General features: G+C 32.1%; 1 long non-coding RNA gene across 1 annotated transcript; it reads right to left on the minus strand.

Moving 5' to 3' along the window:
- Nucleotides 1-8519: 8519 nt before the first annotated feature.
- Nucleotides 8520-10669, minus strand: LOC107872375. The gene is made up of 2 exons (XR_007055482.1): nucleotides 9930-10669; nucleotides 8520-8987 (listed from the first exon to the last, which is right to left on the minus strand). It is a non-coding gene; the product is annotated as an uncharacterized LOC107872375 (long non-coding RNA).
- Nucleotides 10670-18941: the final 8272 nt, after the last annotated feature.

Consider the following 18941-nt stretch of genomic DNA (forward strand, 5'->3'; position numbering starts at 1 on the left):
TAATGATTAATGTCGTAAGAGTGATGTTGCATTATTTATTTTTTTATATTCAAAATGTATATACTTGATAAAACTGAAAACATGTATATTTTTGTTTTTGGAAATTAAAAAAGATAGAATCAAATAGAAAAAATTGAATACAATTATAGAAAATTTAGGAAATAAAATATTCAGATTTGAAAAGTCATGATTACAAACTAATACTAAAATTCAGAATTCAATTTTAACATATAAAAAATATATAGACAAACTAAGAAATTTGAATATACCTAAACACTAACACAGAGTATCCATTACATAGATGTAGGCATGCGATTAAGTATTGTTCTTTGAATCCCATGTTATAATTTGATAATTATTAGCCCTTAAATAGAGGCATTGTAAGACTTTTTAGAAATGATCACCTTATTTTTGTAAGTTGTTATGTTGTTGATATTTATTATATTCATGCTTAGTCGAAAAATTAGATGAAGACTATTAAGTGGCGTTCGGTATTATGGGAGTGGATACCGACAAAAACTCAAAAGATTGTTCATTAGCTTCACATACTTTTTCTTCTATTTTTTTATGATGGTTGAGGTTGTAAAAATGAGTCACATCATTTATTTTTTCATATGTTCTCCCTATGATTTTTTTCCCCTTTATTTTGTTTTTTATATGAGTTTTTGATTATCATAAGTTTATAGCTTCTTTTGGTTTAAAATTGTAACTTTTTGACTTTATTAAAAGTTGGTAATTATTGGCCAAACATTTACCTTTACAAAATCAATTATACATATGTTAAAAGCCTGCAAAACATTTTTTCAAATTAAATTATATAAATTATATTTAATAATATTATTGATATTTTACCTTTTTTCATAATCGCGCGAAGCGCGGATCATTTTACTAGTTCAAATATATTTTCAATCAATAGGTGATTATATTTGATTAATCTTGATTAACTAACTAGAGAAAATTGAAGGAAATGTGTCAAGTCTTGAATGTGGTATTGCTGACACTGACCAACTTAAAAGGTCAAACATAATTAGAAAACTTGATTAAGTTAATTGTAGACTTGATTAATATTTTCAAAACTTTCTAATCTTTTTAAAAATACAAATCAACCACACCCCTCCCCTCTCCAAATCAACCGTCTCTCTCTCTTGATAGTTTCTCTCAAACTTCTCCCAACCAACAGTTCTGCAAATTTCTCCCTTCAATTCTCGATGACTTCAACTTCCGACGATAAATAATTGGGCTTCGAGTTCCTTTTTAACTTTCAACTGCCAATCGATGTGACAACATTGCTCTCCAACGATAACAACTTCGAGTTCTTTATCGTTCCATTTCTTCTTTCATAGGTAAAAAATTGAGTTTTTTAGTTATGAAGAAAAAGAGGAACTTGAGCCAAATCTTCTAGTATTGGTTAACAATTTTAATATTTATCGCATAAATTTGAAATAGGGACTGAAGAAAACCCTGGTTTCTGGTATTTCTTCTCTTCTCTTTCCGTATAAAATATATTTTTGTTGTTATTGTAGTTCTTGTTGTTGAATTGTTGATTCGATTTGTTGTATTTTTTGAAGTTTAATTTTTTTGTTTGTGTTTGTACAAATAAAATAACAATGTTGGTATTTTTGGTCACTGTTGATGTTCTTGGTGTGTGTGTGTTGGTTTTGCTGGTTTGATTTGTTGTTGTTCTTGGTAAAAATATGGTATTTGATATTAAATGGTGATATTGTTGTTGTTCTATGGAACAAAATCTAGCTACTGGTTTATTTTTTTTGAAACAGATAAACCATCTGATGCAGTAGATGAGCCATCTATTGGATGAAATCCTATTAACTATTCCAACGGGACGACATGTCTAACACTTTGATTTCTTCCAACACACTATTCACCTGTTGCGACAGATGACCCTTCTGTTGGAAAAAATCTAAATAATTGATAGCTGATAACAGTTTCAACAGATCACTCATCTGTTTCAACAGATGAATGATCTGTTGGAAGAAGTCAGAACAACATTAAAACTGTATTTATTATTTTCATTAGATTATTCATCCGTTACAACAGGTTAGTTATATGTTGCAACAGATAACTCACCTGTTATAACAGACGAGTGATCTATTGAAACTGTTATTTTACTATGTTGTACTTGTTAGATTTACTGTTATCCTTTTTAATGATGCATTAAGCAATTATAATCATTTTTATTTTCATGTTCATCTTAGATAGTATGACTCTCAAATGAAAAAATAAATAAATCAAGTCCAAGTAATGAAATAAGTGAAGCAGCTAGACAATATCCACCACTATATAAGCTTGCTTTACAAGTAATATCTCAATTAGAAGCAAAAGATAATGAACATGGGGATGAAGAATGTTTCAAAAGAGATAATTCAAATGCTAATAGCTCTTCCACAGAAAAGTTAGTCAAAACTTTCAACATTGATAGTTATCCTATGAGAATACACTGCGATGGTGCTATAGATTTAACTGGTGATTTCGTGGTTAAGTCAGCCATGAAAAAAATCTTTTGATACCTTCAGAAAAATACTTCGAGTCCAAAACTTGGATTCTTATTTCAGAGACAACCGCTTTGGGCAATATCTTAGTTTGTTGGAGGACAATAATGCTCGTTTTCACATGGCCAAGATATATGATCTTCTTAAGCGTAGGTTTATTTATGAAAATAAGGATAAAATGGATGAGGTATGGATAAATTACTGTGGCTTGCCTATTTGTTTTTGTTGGAAAGAGTTTGCCATAGTTACTGAATTAAAATGTTATCCCCCTTCTCAACCTATACTTATTCTAACCCAAAAAAGTACCCCATACACCAAAAAAAGGCAAAGACAAGTCAAGTGATGGTGATGAATTATTGGTCCAAGCTTCAAAAACAAAAAAATTGATAGAAGCGTTGAAAGGTGAAAGACTGTCAAAGAAGTACAAACAGTCATTGTGCTTGGTTTGGTTTGTACATAGTATTCTTTGGGCGAGAGATGTTAACAACAACATACCACTTGGTTTAATAAAGTTCTTTGAGGATCTCGAGGCATTTAACAGCTATCCTTGGGGTTATAAAAGCTTCAAAATGACAGTCAAATATTTGTTGACTCCATTAACACCAAAGACAGTCAACTTATATGGCTTTCCATGATAAATATTTCTTTTGAAATGATTCATTTATTTTTTATTGAATAATGCTTTTGATTTATTGACATTATTTTATAGGCTTGGGCATTTGAAGCTATTTCTTGTTTGAGACAACAAGTGAACTACTAGAAAAAAGTTTCATATCCAAGAATTCTGAGATTGTTGTCGGTCAAAACTGATAAAAAGACAAAATTTCTTGATCTCTTTAATCCCCTGAAGGAAAAAATAAGTCTAATTCTAATTAAGTTTTTATTTTAATTAATAATTTTTTAAAATGATTTAGTCATCACTCTAATATATGTACTGACTTATTTTAGATTGCGTATCCGTGGCTTGTTTCGACCAATCGAGAGTTGAAGATATCATTTTTTCTTAATTTACGATCTGTGCAAACTTTATAGAACCTTAAGCTCATTGACAGAATAAAAAAGAAATTACTTGGAGCAACAACCATCACAAGAAAAATAATTTTGGATGGTGGGCTTTTTGTTATTGATGGTGTTAATGGTGATGGAGTTGGTGGTGGTAGTGGTAGTGGTAGTGGTGCTGCTATTGGGGCTAATGATGCTCCTCTTGCAGTTTTTGAAACAACAAACCATTATGATTATGATCATATTGGTTTTACAGATTTTTTCCCTCCTAGCGAATGTTCTGCATACAAATATCAAAACTGCTAGGCGAAACATGATGAAGTGATTAATTTTATTAGTGCATTAACTACTTCTGTAAAGAAATTGAGATCTAAGAGGAGTGTCATTCCATCAAAGAGGATTTCATATTCATACACTCCATTAGAAATTAATGGTGCTAAGAGGAGAAGAAATAAATGGGTCATCTGTTGGGACAAATTACATCAAGACTTCTCAACTGTTTTAATTTGTTCCAACAGATGAGTCGTTTGTTTCAATAGATGGGTCATTTGTTGAAAATTTTCATTCAGTTTTTTCTTCTGTTTTAATTCATCCCAACAGATGACCTATATGTTGTAATAGATGGGTCATCTATTGGGACAAATTACATCAAGGGTTCCTACTGTTTTAGTTTGTTCCAACAAATGAGTCATCTGTTGTAAAATATAGGTCATCTATTGGGATAATTAAAATAGTAGGAAGACCTATTTGATTTCCTCCAACTGTTGAGTTGTCTTTTTTCAATTTTTTGTATCTCTGTGATTAGTACTGACAATTCTGACTTTCCAAGCGGATGTCACAATAGAAGCTACTGTTGAACGGCATACCACAATTGATAATCCATCATCTGCTTCCAAAGAAGAAGAAAAAGTGAAGCCTGTTAGTCCGGAAGAATGGAAGAATTGTTCATTTGAAGGGTTCAACATCTAGGACGAGGCTCCTAAAAAACTAACAAAGTTGTTCATCGACTATTTCGAATGGATTGTGATGGACTGTTAAAGAAGCTTCATGCCAACAGGTACATAAATCATTTTCAATTATACAATTCTTGTTGTTAAAACACGACATTAACAAATATAAATCATGCAGAAAAGACCAACACTATAAAGTGAACCAATGGGGTCTTGATTTTGATATGTTCGACTTTGTTGTTGCACATCCCCAAAGAAAGAATTGTTTCTATTTGATGTCACAATCCCAAACTTGCTGGAATAATGAGGTTTAAATGTCATATATATATATATATTAACACTATATTTAATTGTGTCTATTTATTAATTTTATTGTTACGTAATTTGAAATGTGCAGCACATCGATGCCATTTTTTACTACCTCTGAAAGAAGGTCAAGTTGAAAACACAACAACGATATAATATATATATATCTTTCTATTAACACTATATTTAATTGTGTCTATTTATTAATTTTATTATTACGTAATCTGAAATGTGCAACACATCGATGTCATTTTTTACTATCTCCGAAAGAAGGTCAAGTTGTAAATACAACAACAATATAGATACACAACAGGAAACTATTTGTTCAAAGTTTACATCAGTAAGGCCTACAATCTTTGTCAATAACAATTGGAAATTCCTTGAAATGAGGAATATTTAATCAACATCATCAAAGGTTTTAGCATTCCAGCTGGCTTATCTTGGCACTTGATCGACGAAGTGTACATCCCAATCAATTATGGTGATGAGTTTCGTTGGGTGTTGGTTGTCGTTCTTCTAAATGAGAGGCACATCCGAGTTTATGACTCAATATCGCGAAGGAGACATTCTGAGCCGTTGTCTGAGATACAAAAGTTGGCCAAAATATTGCCTACTTACCTTGATATAAGTGGCTTTTTGGACCAAAAGATTCATACTGATTAGTCAATGATTGAAGCATAAGGGGATAAAATGGTTAATCCATTTGATGTAGAAAATGTTAAAAAAAATTGCTCAACAATCCAGTGGTAGCCTCTAAGTATAATGATTTAGTTTCATTTCATAAATATCACAACTCTTAAATTAATTGCAAGATATGAATTATCTAATTTTTACAAACAAGGATTGCAATCTTTTTGGTACCGCTTACGTCGAGTATTTGAGCGATGGATTACAAGTTTCAAATGATGGACTAGTTGCCGGATTATTCCATAAAATATATGCTACTCTTTTATGAAAATATGGAGAATCAAAGGCTCAAAAATCGTACACAAGCGACATTAAAGATTCACGACGATCAAAGTCAAATTTCATAGCACCGGATGAAGAGCAACTTGTTAATATTGAGTAGATCTTTATAGCTTGAGTCAGAGTAATAATATTTCCTTAGAAATTGTTGGCTATTGTAGATATCTATCATCTGTACCCATAACATTTTTTTTGCATTTCATTTATTTATTGATTTATTTAATTTAATGTAATTTGTAAAGACTTCGATTTATTTTGTTTTGTCTATGAATTTTATTTTATTCTTAGATTTGAACTTATTAATTAAAATTGAATTGTAGATTCAAATATTACAACAATCAATTGATTTGTTGCACCAAATGTCACACGTGTTGAAAATTATCAAATATGTCTTTCTACAAGTTTGAATTGTTCCAATAGATGGACTATCTATTGCAACAAATGGTTCATCTGCTGGAGCAAACTAAAACAATATTACTACTAAACCAGATGAACCATCTGTTGCAACAGATAGTCTATCTGTTGGAATAATTCAAACAAGTAGGAAGACCTGTTTGATAATTTACAACAGATGTGACTTGTTGCAATAGATCCATCATCTATTGCATTATTTTTTGTATTAGTTCATAAGTTTACAAATTTAATGAAACCATACAATTGTCATCAATCATAAAAAATAAAAAAAATTGACATTACTTAAACAATATACAATTAAGTTAAAAACTTAGAATAAAAATTGTCATCATTTTTTTACATTTTATTTTTTAAACATAGACTTCAAATTTTCATATAGGATCCCAGCAGCCCAGACCTCTTGCATCCTTGCCACAATGTTGTCACTCAGAAAGGACCTTGGTAATGAGATTTCGGTGCTAGTTAGCAAACATTCAATATATTCAAGCGAGTATGACCTGCACGCGGAATCGATTTTATTTTTGTCAATGTTCTTTTTTCGACCTTCAAAAGTCCATCTTTTTTTGAACACTTCCTCTGGCAAGTTTTCATTCATTGAGTCACTTTGCTCCAACAATTTGGGGATCAACTTTTTTTATCCTTTTTCAAATTTTACTTAAAAGAAAATGGTTTCGACCTTTTCGAACTATTTCAAAAATTCAAGAAAATTTCAAAATATTTTTTTAAAGAATTCATAGAGTCCCCACTTGATTTTTATAAAAAATATCAAGGAAACTTAAAGAGACTTCAAAGATTTAAACACAGAAATAAATCTTTGAAATTAGAGAAACTGAGTAAGGGTTCAATTAACGCCCTAAGAAGGTTTTTATGGCACTTAGGAACGTCCGTTTTAAAAAAAAGGTTCACCAAAAGATCATTTTTGACTAACTTAGGAAAAGGGTGACTAACTTTGCAAGAAGATTGCTTTTATAAAATTATTTTGTTTACGTGTTTAAAAATTGACATTTGTTTATTTAAACGAAAAATAGTCTATTTGAGTTAGAAAAATCTACAACATGTTTCACTTAATCCAATATTTATTTTGAGAAAAAAAGATTATAAAATATTTTTCCTAATTTATGATTAATTCTTCAAAATCTTCTAGAGAAATATTTTTACTTATTTTAAAATTAATCACAAAAAGTTAGAATTTGAAAAAAATCAAGGAATATTCTAATTGAGAAATATTCCACTTAATTCATAATTATTTCTAGAAAATTATGAAATATTCTACTTGAATTAAAAAGAAACCTACCTAAACTAGGTTGCACATTTGGATTTGAGAAGGAAATAAGTTTGTGTTTCATAAAAAATGAGTTACATAATTATTATTATTATTATTATTATTGTTGTTGTTGTTATAAAAAAGGCCAATAACATCTTTGAAAAATATTAAGAAAATGTCATGTGAAAAGTGTCTTATCAATTATGAAAAGTTAAAATTATGAAAAGTTATACGAAATCGAATTCGTCAAATTTGATGAATTTTCGATAAGCACAAGAATTTTCTCCAATTTCCAATAAAAACTGATTTACCATAGTCTCCAAAACTTTAAGCTTGCTCGGATGCTCCTGAACCCGAAATTCCAATTCTGACCGTAGCCAATGCAAGGGCATTTTCATCAAATGGAACATGAACTGTTTGTAAGTTAAGATATGAAGCTTCAAATGAAGAAATAACACCGAAGAGGGACGAAATAAGGGATTTAATGAAATGGGTGCTGTTGATTAATTGAAGGAATTTGCAGAAATTGGGTTTGATTATAATGACTTTTTGGTCCAGGATAAATTCTTCGATGGAGTTAAGGAGAGTGAAGACATCATCAGTGTTGTTGTTGTCAGTGTTGGAGTTGTCTTTGTTGACGTCGGCGAAGAGTTCGAAGTTGTTGGTTTTGACAAAGTTGGCGAATTTGTGAAACATTTTGGAGATTTGTTGTGGGGGTTTTGTTGTTGTTCCTTCCATTTGTAAAATATATTTTATTATGGAGAAGACATTGTTGGAGGAGAAATTCGTGGCTTGTAGTTTTGGAGGTGGGGGTGGGGGTCAGGAGGGGGTGATGGGAACGGGGGCGGATATTGAAGAAGAAGATGAAGTTGGGTTCTTGATTTTTTTTAATTTTATATATATATATATATATATATATATAATAATAATAATAATAATAATAATAATAATAATAATAAAGTGAGCCCTTTTTGGAAAAAAAAAAATTCACTCGCTTATCTTTTTTCTTTCTGCCACGTCAGTCATAAGGGGTGAATTTAATTCACTTGAAAGGTTGTTAAAGGGGGGGGGGGTAAATAATTACCCGATTAATTTAGGGTTTAAAGTAAGTTTTGGCTACAAGTTTAGGGGTGATTCGATATATTTTCTCTTAGTTAAAGTTAGATCATAGATATCAACAATGAATTACAAAGGAAATAAATAGAAATAAAAGTTTGGATTGGGCTTTTGGCCCATTTTTTGGTCTTTCCAGCCTTGGACTGCATTCTTAATGGACTCTGGGTCCATTTTTCAGCATGTATGCCACATGTATATCAGCCTTATTTTTTCCTGCGTTTTATTGTATATATGCTATGTATCCATGTCTACAAATCTATGCACTTGCTCCTAATTTTCAGTACACATCATATATGAGCATATACCAGCTACTTTTGACCTGTACATCCCGTATATATGACATATATCAGTGTATACCAGCAGTTGTTTTTGCACATTAATCCATTTTTGACTTCAAAGAATGGGTTGTGACCGAAGGGATGCAAGGATTGTCGTCCTGTGGACTCGGTGAGGCAGATTCATCTATAGAAAGAGAAAGAAGAACAAGCTTGAATCACAAATATACTCAAATACGCATATTGAAACCAAATAGAGATAGTTCGTCATTATTCTTGATTTTAAATATTCAACGGGAAAACACTTTAAAGATTCGAAGGTCTAAAGTTAAGTGAGAAGGCAAGGGCGAGGACGAGTGCACAGAGAAGAACCCGAGCTTGGAAGAGAAGTTAATTTTTCACACAAGATGCCTATTCCAGTTTCTCTTCTATTTAACCACATGAATTCCAAAGACATGGGCAAGTCCTAATACTAATTTTTATAATAAGTAACAAAGCCTTGAATAAAGCTAAAATCAATCCATCTCATAGTCAATCATGTACCCGCAAAATGATTTGTATATCAATATGCAAGCTAATTAACACCTACTCAGGAAAGCATGATCTTGCAGTATGCTCAATATTTACTATATGTCTCTGTAATACAACCAAGAGTTGATCAACATGATCAAGTAAAGAAAGCAAAACTTAGCTTTTTAAGAAGAAATTAGAGAGTAGATAAACTAAACTTGACGTTCTTGGGAGAAACTAATAGCTTCGTAACCCGACATGATCTGGACGACCATACAGGGGCTGGATTACGACTCAAAACAACACCATCTACAAAACCAAATGGTTGTTCTGATTGCCATCTCTGTAAGAAGACGAAGAAAAAGCATGCTCAAGCAAACAAAGAGATAACACCGGGCTAACAGGAAAACATCGCTTACTAACAAAGGATCGCAACGACAATCTTTAGTTAACAGACTTGGCACGGGATTCACATTTAGATCCTTACCATGCCATTCCAGCAATCAAACCAACACCCCAGAAAGCTAATCCGACCAAATCATATTCAAACTAACAAGCCAAATTCAAATAAAATCAAATAAACAAAGAGTAATTAAGATGAGAATAGGGGGAGTATTACATTTTTAGACGCACGAACCAGGACGACGAGATGACAAAGATGAATTCAAAATCAGAATTTCTGGAATTTAAATGAATTCAAAGGATTTCTCGGTTAGAGGAATGCTTCTCCAGAATCTCTAAGTTTCCCCCCAAGAATCACCCTTTAACTCTTGTTCTTTACTGGGTATTTATAGGAGATTTTGGGACTGATTTTGTATGAACAAAGGGGTATTTGAGGAATTTCAAAATTTGATATTTGAAGATAAGGTTGGTATAAAAATAGACCGTTCTTGCTGAACTGTTGCTGCAGCTGTTGTTTGTCGTTACTATTGAACACCTTTGGTGTTGTTTTGCCGTTGAAGTTGTTGTGGTCGTTGAACATTGTTGTTGTTGGTTTTGACCGTTGTATGTTTTTCGTGTGTTGATGTTGTTGGTCGATTGTTGTACGTTGTTTAGTTTTGTACCGTATCGGGTCGAGTTTTACATTGTGTGTTGTTGTACCAAGTAGTACATTGCTGTTAAGGGGAAGGGATTGAAGGATTGGGCTGTTTGGGGAGTAGGTCAGCAGAATTGGGTTTGGGCTGGTGGACAGTTTATGAGATATCTGTGAAGTGTATTATGAGCTATCTTTGTGGCACTTCTAGTCTAAGTTTGTGTTTTTGTACAAGAAAGCCTATTCTTTGTGGTTACATTGATTCAGATATGGTCGGTGATGTTGATACTCGCAAGTCTACTTCAGGGTATTTGATTACTTTTATAGGGGGGAGCTGCGTCTTGGCAATCTAGGTTGCAAAAATATGTTGCTTTATCTACTACAGAAGTTGAGCTTATTGCTGTCGTTGAAGCTTGTAAAGAATTGATTTGGATGAAGAGATTCTTAGGGGAACTTGGTTGTGCTCAAGAGAGGTATGTACTTCACTGCGACAGTCAAATTTCCATACATCTTGGTAAGAATTCTACATTTCATGGTCGGTCTAAACACATTGATATGAGATACCATTTGATTCGGGATGTGTTGGATTCTAAGTTTCTTGAACTTGAGATGATTCATACGAATGATGATGGTTCCGACATGATGACTAAATCTTTGCCAAAAGGGAAGTTTGAAGATTGTTGCATGATCGCCGGGATGACGATCTCCCCCACATAGTCGAGAGGGGGAGAATTATTGGGTCATGGGCCTTTGTCCCTTCCTATTTGGATAAAATGAAGCCCAATTTGAACCAACCCATTTTTGCCGATAGGCCCATTACTATGGGGCATATATATTGATCTTTTTAGGTCTTATTCACCATCACAAAAAGAGAGTTTTCAGCAGCCAAAGAGAGAAAAACAAAGCTGATTTTCGCACCTAAATTTCAGCCATAGCTGTCAACTTCAAATTGCGATTCCCACTTCGTTTCTTGTCCGATTGAGTTGATTTTTGGACTGCTTGTTCCTCTCATATAAATATTTGATTAGGAACTGATGGATCTTGATTTGGTAGTCTGTAGCTCCTGTTCTTTATTCCCGAATAGTAGCTGCATTTTTTATGCTTTCACTCCTTTATTTCTCTAGTGTTTGGTGCTGTGGTTTATGTATTGTTTCTTGTTGTTTGACACTTGTTTTGTGGCCATTTTGGAGGACAATATTGTAACTCTTTGGTGATTATAGTGGAGGTTTGGTCCCGTGGTTTTTTATTCTTCACACCGAAGGGTTTTCCACGTAAATTTGGTGTCTTATGTGATTGCCTTTATTGTTGCCCTATCGCATTTGTGTGGTAATTCATTTTCTATCATATTACTTTATTTTTCCTGGTTTTCTTATCTCCTCTTGGTTCAAGTTGAAAGGAAAAGTTTAGTCTTGGGTATTTTCCGCTGCTACCCCGTCTGGCTCTTTGATTGTGTGCCCATCTTTTCTAACAGGTATTTATAGGAGATTTTTGAACTGATTTACAGAGGGGTATTTGAGGAATTTCAAAAATGGGTTTCAAAATTTGATATTTGAAGATAAGGTTGGTACAAAAGTAGACCATTCTTGCTGGACTGTTGCTGCAGTTGTTGTTTGTCGTTACTATTGAACGCATTTGGTGTTGTTTTGCCGTTGAAGTTGCTATTGTCATTGAGCATTGTTGCTGTTGGTTTGGACCGTTGTATGTTTTTTGTGTGTTGATGTTGTTGGTCGATTGTTGTACGTTGTTGGTCGATTGTTGTACGTTGTTTGGTTTTGTACACGTATCGGGTCGAGTTTTGCGTTGTGTGTTGTTGTACAAGTAGTACATTGCTGATAAGGGGAAGGGATTGAAGGATTAGGCCGTTTGGGGAGTGGGTCAGCAGAATTGGGTTTGGGCTGGAGGACAGTTTTTGGGCTGATGTGGTGATATTTAGTTGGGCAAATCACGTAAGTCTACAATTTTAGAGTCTATATTATAAAATCTACCACTAGTTTCAAATTTTCAAATATACCACTAAAAAAATAACAAAACTTATCAAATAAGGTAAAAATAAAAAAAAAAACAATTAAAAGTATCAAAATTGGATAAAGAATAATTGGTCTTCTTTCCTATAATTTCTCCTAATATATTTTCAATTCCATAACCAATTCCATTTCTTTTTTAAAAATAAAATTATTTTGGAAAAAAATTTAAAATTACTAATATAAAATTAACAAACGTACACGAAAGAACATGAAATTTGGAACCAAAAAGAGGAGCGTGTTCTATCATTCACAAATTTCTTCTTCTTATTCTTTCCCTCTCTTTTCTATTTGGTTTATTTTTGTTTGCTCTTTTCTATTTCTTCTTCTTATTATTAATTATTTACCTCTTTTTTATTTTATTTTTTTAATTTTCTCGTGTGTGTTACTAGTTAACACAGAAAGAGTATATAGTTACCCATTTGTAATAGCATGATTTAAGGAGACAATTTAATGATTGACGTTTTATCTTATAAATTCTTCTACTTTATTTTTCAACTAAATTTTCTTTTAAAAAATAGTAAATGAGATAATGGAAAAAACAATACATTTATTTGATATTTTTTGATGTTTTTATATTTAATTTATTTAATTCAATGAACATTGATTTTTATTACTTCTAAGAAAAACATCATTAATGGTAGTAAATTCTCCGATTGATTCAAACCACATCTTATACAAATTTCATAGACCATAAATTTATTAATAACCCATAAAATTATTAATAAACTTCTTTCTATATCGATCATACATTATAAAAATAGATCAATTTCTATACATTTTAGACACCATAAAATTATTGATACACCAATTTCTATATATTTCAGATACTATAAAATTATTATTATTATTGATACACCTATTTCTTAAGAGTTCAAACACTATAAAATTATTGATACACCAATTTCTAAGACACCTTAAAATAAAATTGATGATATACCAATTTCTATATAATTTAGACACCATAAAATTATTAATATATCAATTTCTAACTATTTCAAAAATAATAAAATTATTGATATACCAATTTTTATACAATTCAGACACCATAAAGCAGTTGATACACCAATTTCAATACAATTCAGACACCATAAAGCTAGTGATACACCAATTTTTATATAATTCATACATCAATTTCTATACAATTCATGCACCATAAAATTATAGATCACCAATTTCTATACAATTCATGCACCATAAAATTATAGATACACCAATTTCTATACAATTCATGCACCATAAAATTATAAATACACCAATTTTTATATAATTCATGCACCATAAAATTATAAATACACTAATTTCTATACAATTCATGCACCATTAAATTATTGATATCCTGCCCCCTTGATGTCATCGGACAATTCTCTAAACTCATCGAGACTACCCGACGATCTAATATGATTGACCTATTTATTTTCAATACTCTTTCTTTCCAACACCGCATAAGTACAAGAACAATCAGTAGAAATAAACATTCAAAAAAAATTCAAAATCTCCATCGAAAATCATATTCACTCCCCATAAAATTATTGATTCACCAATTTCTAACTATTTCAAACACCATTAAACCGTTAATACACCAATCTCTATAAAGTTCAAACACCATAATATTTTTTGAGTGAATTTATGAAGGAGTAACCGGGAACGGAGTTGAGGTTTCGGGAGGAGGAAGAGATAACGTGGCTAGTGGAATGGGGGAAGTAATAGGAGGAAGAGAAGATGTAGAAAAAGACAATGAGAGCGTGAAAGGCGAGGAGAAAAAACAGTAACGGATACCTTGCCTTTTTTGATATCTGCATCACTCATTCACTGCTCAACAACACAGATGGCAATGGCCAAAGAATATATTTTGGAAGTTGGAAAGAGAAATATATAGGAAATTGGAAGATTAAATTGAAGAATCCGGAGTGAATTATTAGTGCGAATAACAAGAAAGTTTTTTTCCATAATTTCCGAATAGCAAGCAATTTTAAAAACTCAAAAAACTGTTTTTATAGTGGATGATAGATTTTGTAAATAAAAACTACCTTTTGTAAATAAAAAATAATAGTGATAGTTTTTGTAATATTGATGCTTAAATTGTATATTCATGTGATTTTTCCTATTTTTCTATTTAGTAATATGGGTCAAATTTTGGGTAGATTATGTACTTTCTGAGGTTATTTAAATAATAACTCCAATTAGTTTAGGAGGTAACCACTTTTATTTAATTTTCGATCAAATGAAAAATCAATTGGCCAATTGCATTGTAATTTTGGTCGATTTGATTTCAGTTATGATCAAATTTAATAAATTGACTAAATTCAATTAAAATTCGATATGAATTAATACCTCATTTAATCCCGAGCTTCTTGATTTAATAAAAATCAAATAAAGATTTTTCCAAATAAATTATTTTCAAAAATAAATTATATTTAAATCAAGATTTTAATCATTTGAATTTATTTTCAAGATAAGCCTTGATTAAAATTCGATATTACGTAAACTAAATAGTTAAGTAAGAAAAATTATATAATTTTGTATATTTAAATACGATAATATATAATTGCTACTTCAAATGAAAAATTATCCATATAAATACTTTGAAAAGCTTTTATTCGAATAAAATAAATATTATAATTTTATTTAAAATTGAAGAAACTCAAAATTAAATATAGTTGTGGAGGACAAAAATTAGGTGTCAACATCAACTCCAATACTGGCTGTACCATGGGGAAAAACTCATGGTCCTCAAAGCATGGTAAGTTGCAGTCATAGGCATTAATGTTTCCCTTATAGAGGAGAATCTCTAGAGTCCCATAATATTTTTTTCCCATGTTCATGACTACAAGAATTCTTTTTGCCTCGATCCAACTCATGTTGTATGGAAATGACTTCTTTCCTCTAACATAGTTAATCATATTTTGATCCCATTTGAACTGTGAAATTAACGTCTCAAGATCTAGGCCACCGGAAGGGTTCGCTTTGGTACAAATTATTTCATACCTACTCTTGAAGTAATTGTAGAAATTGAGGTCCATTATCCTATTGGAAGGATCATATGCTTTGCTGTACATGAGGTGTCTTGCCCTTATGAGGCAGAGAATTTCATCAACATGCTGTTATATAAGAAGATAATTTTTAAATAGGTTAGTAATTTTTTTTTAAAAACCGAAATGATGAAATGGATTGCCCATCTGTTGAAGAAGATGGGTAATATGTTGCAACAGATAGTCGACCTGTTGCATAGGTTCTCTGAATCTATGAACAGATTAGCCATATTTTGCGACTTATGCAACAGATGGACCACTTATTGCAATAGATGAATCATCGCTTCTCTGAACCTGTGTTAACAGATTATCCAATCTACTGCAATTTATGCAGCAGACAGGTAATCTGTTAAAAAAGTTGACTTAGAAGGTTAGGTTATTAAAAGTAAAAACTTACCCTGTCCTCGTACCACTCATACATATTTGTCATCATCTTGAATTCTTCGGAGGAAAGTAGATTTATCATGAAACACGTTGCAGGTTTCTTGGAATTCTTGTGGTTTCTCAGAGTCAATAGCCTGTTAGTGTCAATGGTTGTGTATATGTCCACCTTCCTCAATGGTACCTGAACTTTATCAACATTTGATGGAGGAGGATTTGCATTTTTTCGTGATTTCCTATTTGAGAGTATACATCCAATTAATTTTTTCTTCTTCCTAACCTCCTATGTAGGAGTGTATGGCTCTCTCACCTTTTTAGATGGTATAACACCCCTCTTGGATTTCAATTCATTGAAGACATCAATTAGATCATCTATTTTTATTAAACAACTCATTTTGTCTGCCCAAGCAATTTTTGCATTTGCAAAGAGAACATGAGCTTGAGGAAGGGTGAGATTGGCCACTGAAAGGGGTGACTGGGAAATCATCATCTGCTAGAAGGTTAATTTTCATTTCAGACATATTTATTTTTTGCTTGAGCACCCGTAACATGCTCATCCACATGGCTGCCACCAACATCAATATTTCCACCAGCAAGACCCCCACAAATAACAACCAAATCCGTTACAATAGGTTGGTCATGAAGAGCCTCAACATGACGCTGAGCTTGCCTAACTGCTCTTCTTATGGCCATTGTTCCAGCCAATTTCTTCTTTATTAAATCCTCCATTGGGTCTTCCATTGTATAAATGAGACCTAGATTAATAAAAGAATTTATCCCCAACTCTTGTTAAGCAGGTACAATCCATGGATGCACAACTTATAAATAAAAGTAGATACGTTTAAACCAAACATTAATTTACAGTCAGTTGGGTAATATGCTAACATAGACAACTTATGCAAAAAATGATCTTTTTGTTACAATAGATGGTTCATCTTTTGCAACAATTTAACCATTTGTTGCATCAGATTACCCATCTGTTGCATAAGTTACAGCAGATGAGTAATCTGTTGTAAAAGATGACTCATCTGTAGTAACAGATTACCCATCTGTTGACTATTGCTGTAGAAGAATAATCTGTTAAGACAAATTATAACAGATATTTCATCTGTTGCAACAGATGTCCTATCTGTTTTAATATCTTCCTTTGAGTCAAATTATTGTACTTGAAAGAAGACTTACTGCATCATCCGGAGGGTTAAAGAGATCAACCTCTTTAATTTTTGTGTTGCTCTTTCAGCCAACCACCTAAGGATCCTTAGATAAGAAACCTCATCCAGGTAATCCTTGACCTTCTTTCGAAGGTGAAAAATGACTTCAAATTCCTAAACCTAAAAAATATAAATAGGAAGCAAACAAAAAAAGTCATAATAATTATTTAATATAAATTAATGCAAGAGTAATCAAATAGTAATTAAATTTACCATGAAAGCCTACGAAAAGCTGTATAATCTGATTGTCTTTGAGGGATAGTTTTGTCAATAAATATTTGATAGTCAACTTGTAGCTGTCATATCCTTAGGTATAAATGTTGAATTCATCCAAATCTTGAGCAAGCACCAACAAATCATCTTTTATGACTTTGTTGAAGTCTCTTGCCAGTATAATGAAATGGGCAAATAAAACTAAGCAGAATTGATCCCTGTAATTCTTTGGTATGTCTTTATTCTTGAGATCTTTTATCAGCGTCTGGGCTTTGTATCCATGTCCAGCAATGTCTAGCAACCCTTATATTTTTTTGTTGCCTTTGTTGGTTTTTGTGGGTGGTCGCTTGGACAATGTCTTGCCTTTATTTGATGGTGGTGGTTTGGATGTCTTGGTTATCTTGGACTTTTTGCTGGGTTTTTCCTTGATGAGAGGTTCTTCTGGCTGATGGCATCTCAAGCCAGTCATTATGGCAAACTTCTTTATGCCAAAACAAACCAGCATGCCACAATAGTTAATCTAGATTTCATCCTTCTTTTTGTCCCTTTCCTTCAAATCTTTATCATCACCCACGTACATGATCTTGCACTTGAGAAGACTATATACCATGCTCATTTGGAAGCGGGCATTGTTGTCCTCAGGCAGGTTAAGAAAGCATCCAAAGCAGCTGGACCTAAAAAAATCCTTTAGTTTTTCCTTTCTTATAATATTCCTAAAATCATCAAAATGTTTTCCTATAACAAATTTAACTACAAAATCACCGGTTAAATCTGTAGGGTTATCTATCTGCATCTCAACTTGAAACCTGTCAATACTAATAGTTTTGACAGGATCATGCTAGGTTTTCGATCTTAATTCACTTCCCACTGATGATGCATTATCATCATCTTTCTCGTTCTCCTTGGAAGATCCATCTTCTTCCTCACTTTGTATTTCCTCATCTTCTTCTTTATCTTCATTTTCTTCCTGCTAACTTTTATTTTCCCCACCATCCTCGACAAAACCTTCTCCACCTCTCTCAACATTATTTTCCTTAGCTTCACCATTTTCCTCAATTTTGTTTTTATACCTTTTCTTAGCGTTACTTTTTTCTGAAATAGATTGTCCAGGAAGCTCCTCCGAATCCATATGTACTATAGCCTTTTTTGTTAGCTGGTCAGAAGTTGATCCACTTTCACTTTCTTTTCTTTTGAGAGACATATTTTACCTATAAACAAGAGAAAAGTAAAAAAAAATTAAAATTGATGTCTGCATAATTTTTTTTTTAAAAATGTAATATAAAATTCAATAAACACAACACACTACAAACAAGTATTCCAACAGATGACCCATCTGTTGCAACAAATTAATAACTTGTTGTAACAGATGGGCTTCTGCTAGAAGAAATCAAAATAGTGTTGCTACTGATATATTCTTCCAACATCAGATATATTTGCTGCAACAGATGGTTAATATGTTAGAAGAGCTATTTTTTTTATTCCAACAGCTGATACACCTGTTGAAACAGATGGAGAATCTGTTTGAAGACCTATTTTAATATCTTCCAACAGATGTTCCACCAGTTGCAATAGGCCGGTCATCTCTTGGAAGTTATCAAAATTGGTAGCAGTTTTGTTTTGATAACTTCCAATAGATTACCTATATTTTGCAATGGATGGTCATATGTTGGATGAAATTGAATCAGGTCTTCCACATTTTCATCAGATGTATAATTTATTGGGTGATACAACACCCCCCCC

Source organism: Capsicum annuum, chromosome 5 (genome assembly GCF_002878395.1).
Source record: "Capsicum annuum cultivar UCD-10X-F1 chromosome 5, UCD10Xv1.1, whole genome shotgun sequence".
NCBI classification, from domain to species: Eukaryota; Viridiplantae; Streptophyta; class Magnoliopsida; order Solanales; family Solanaceae; genus Capsicum; species Capsicum annuum.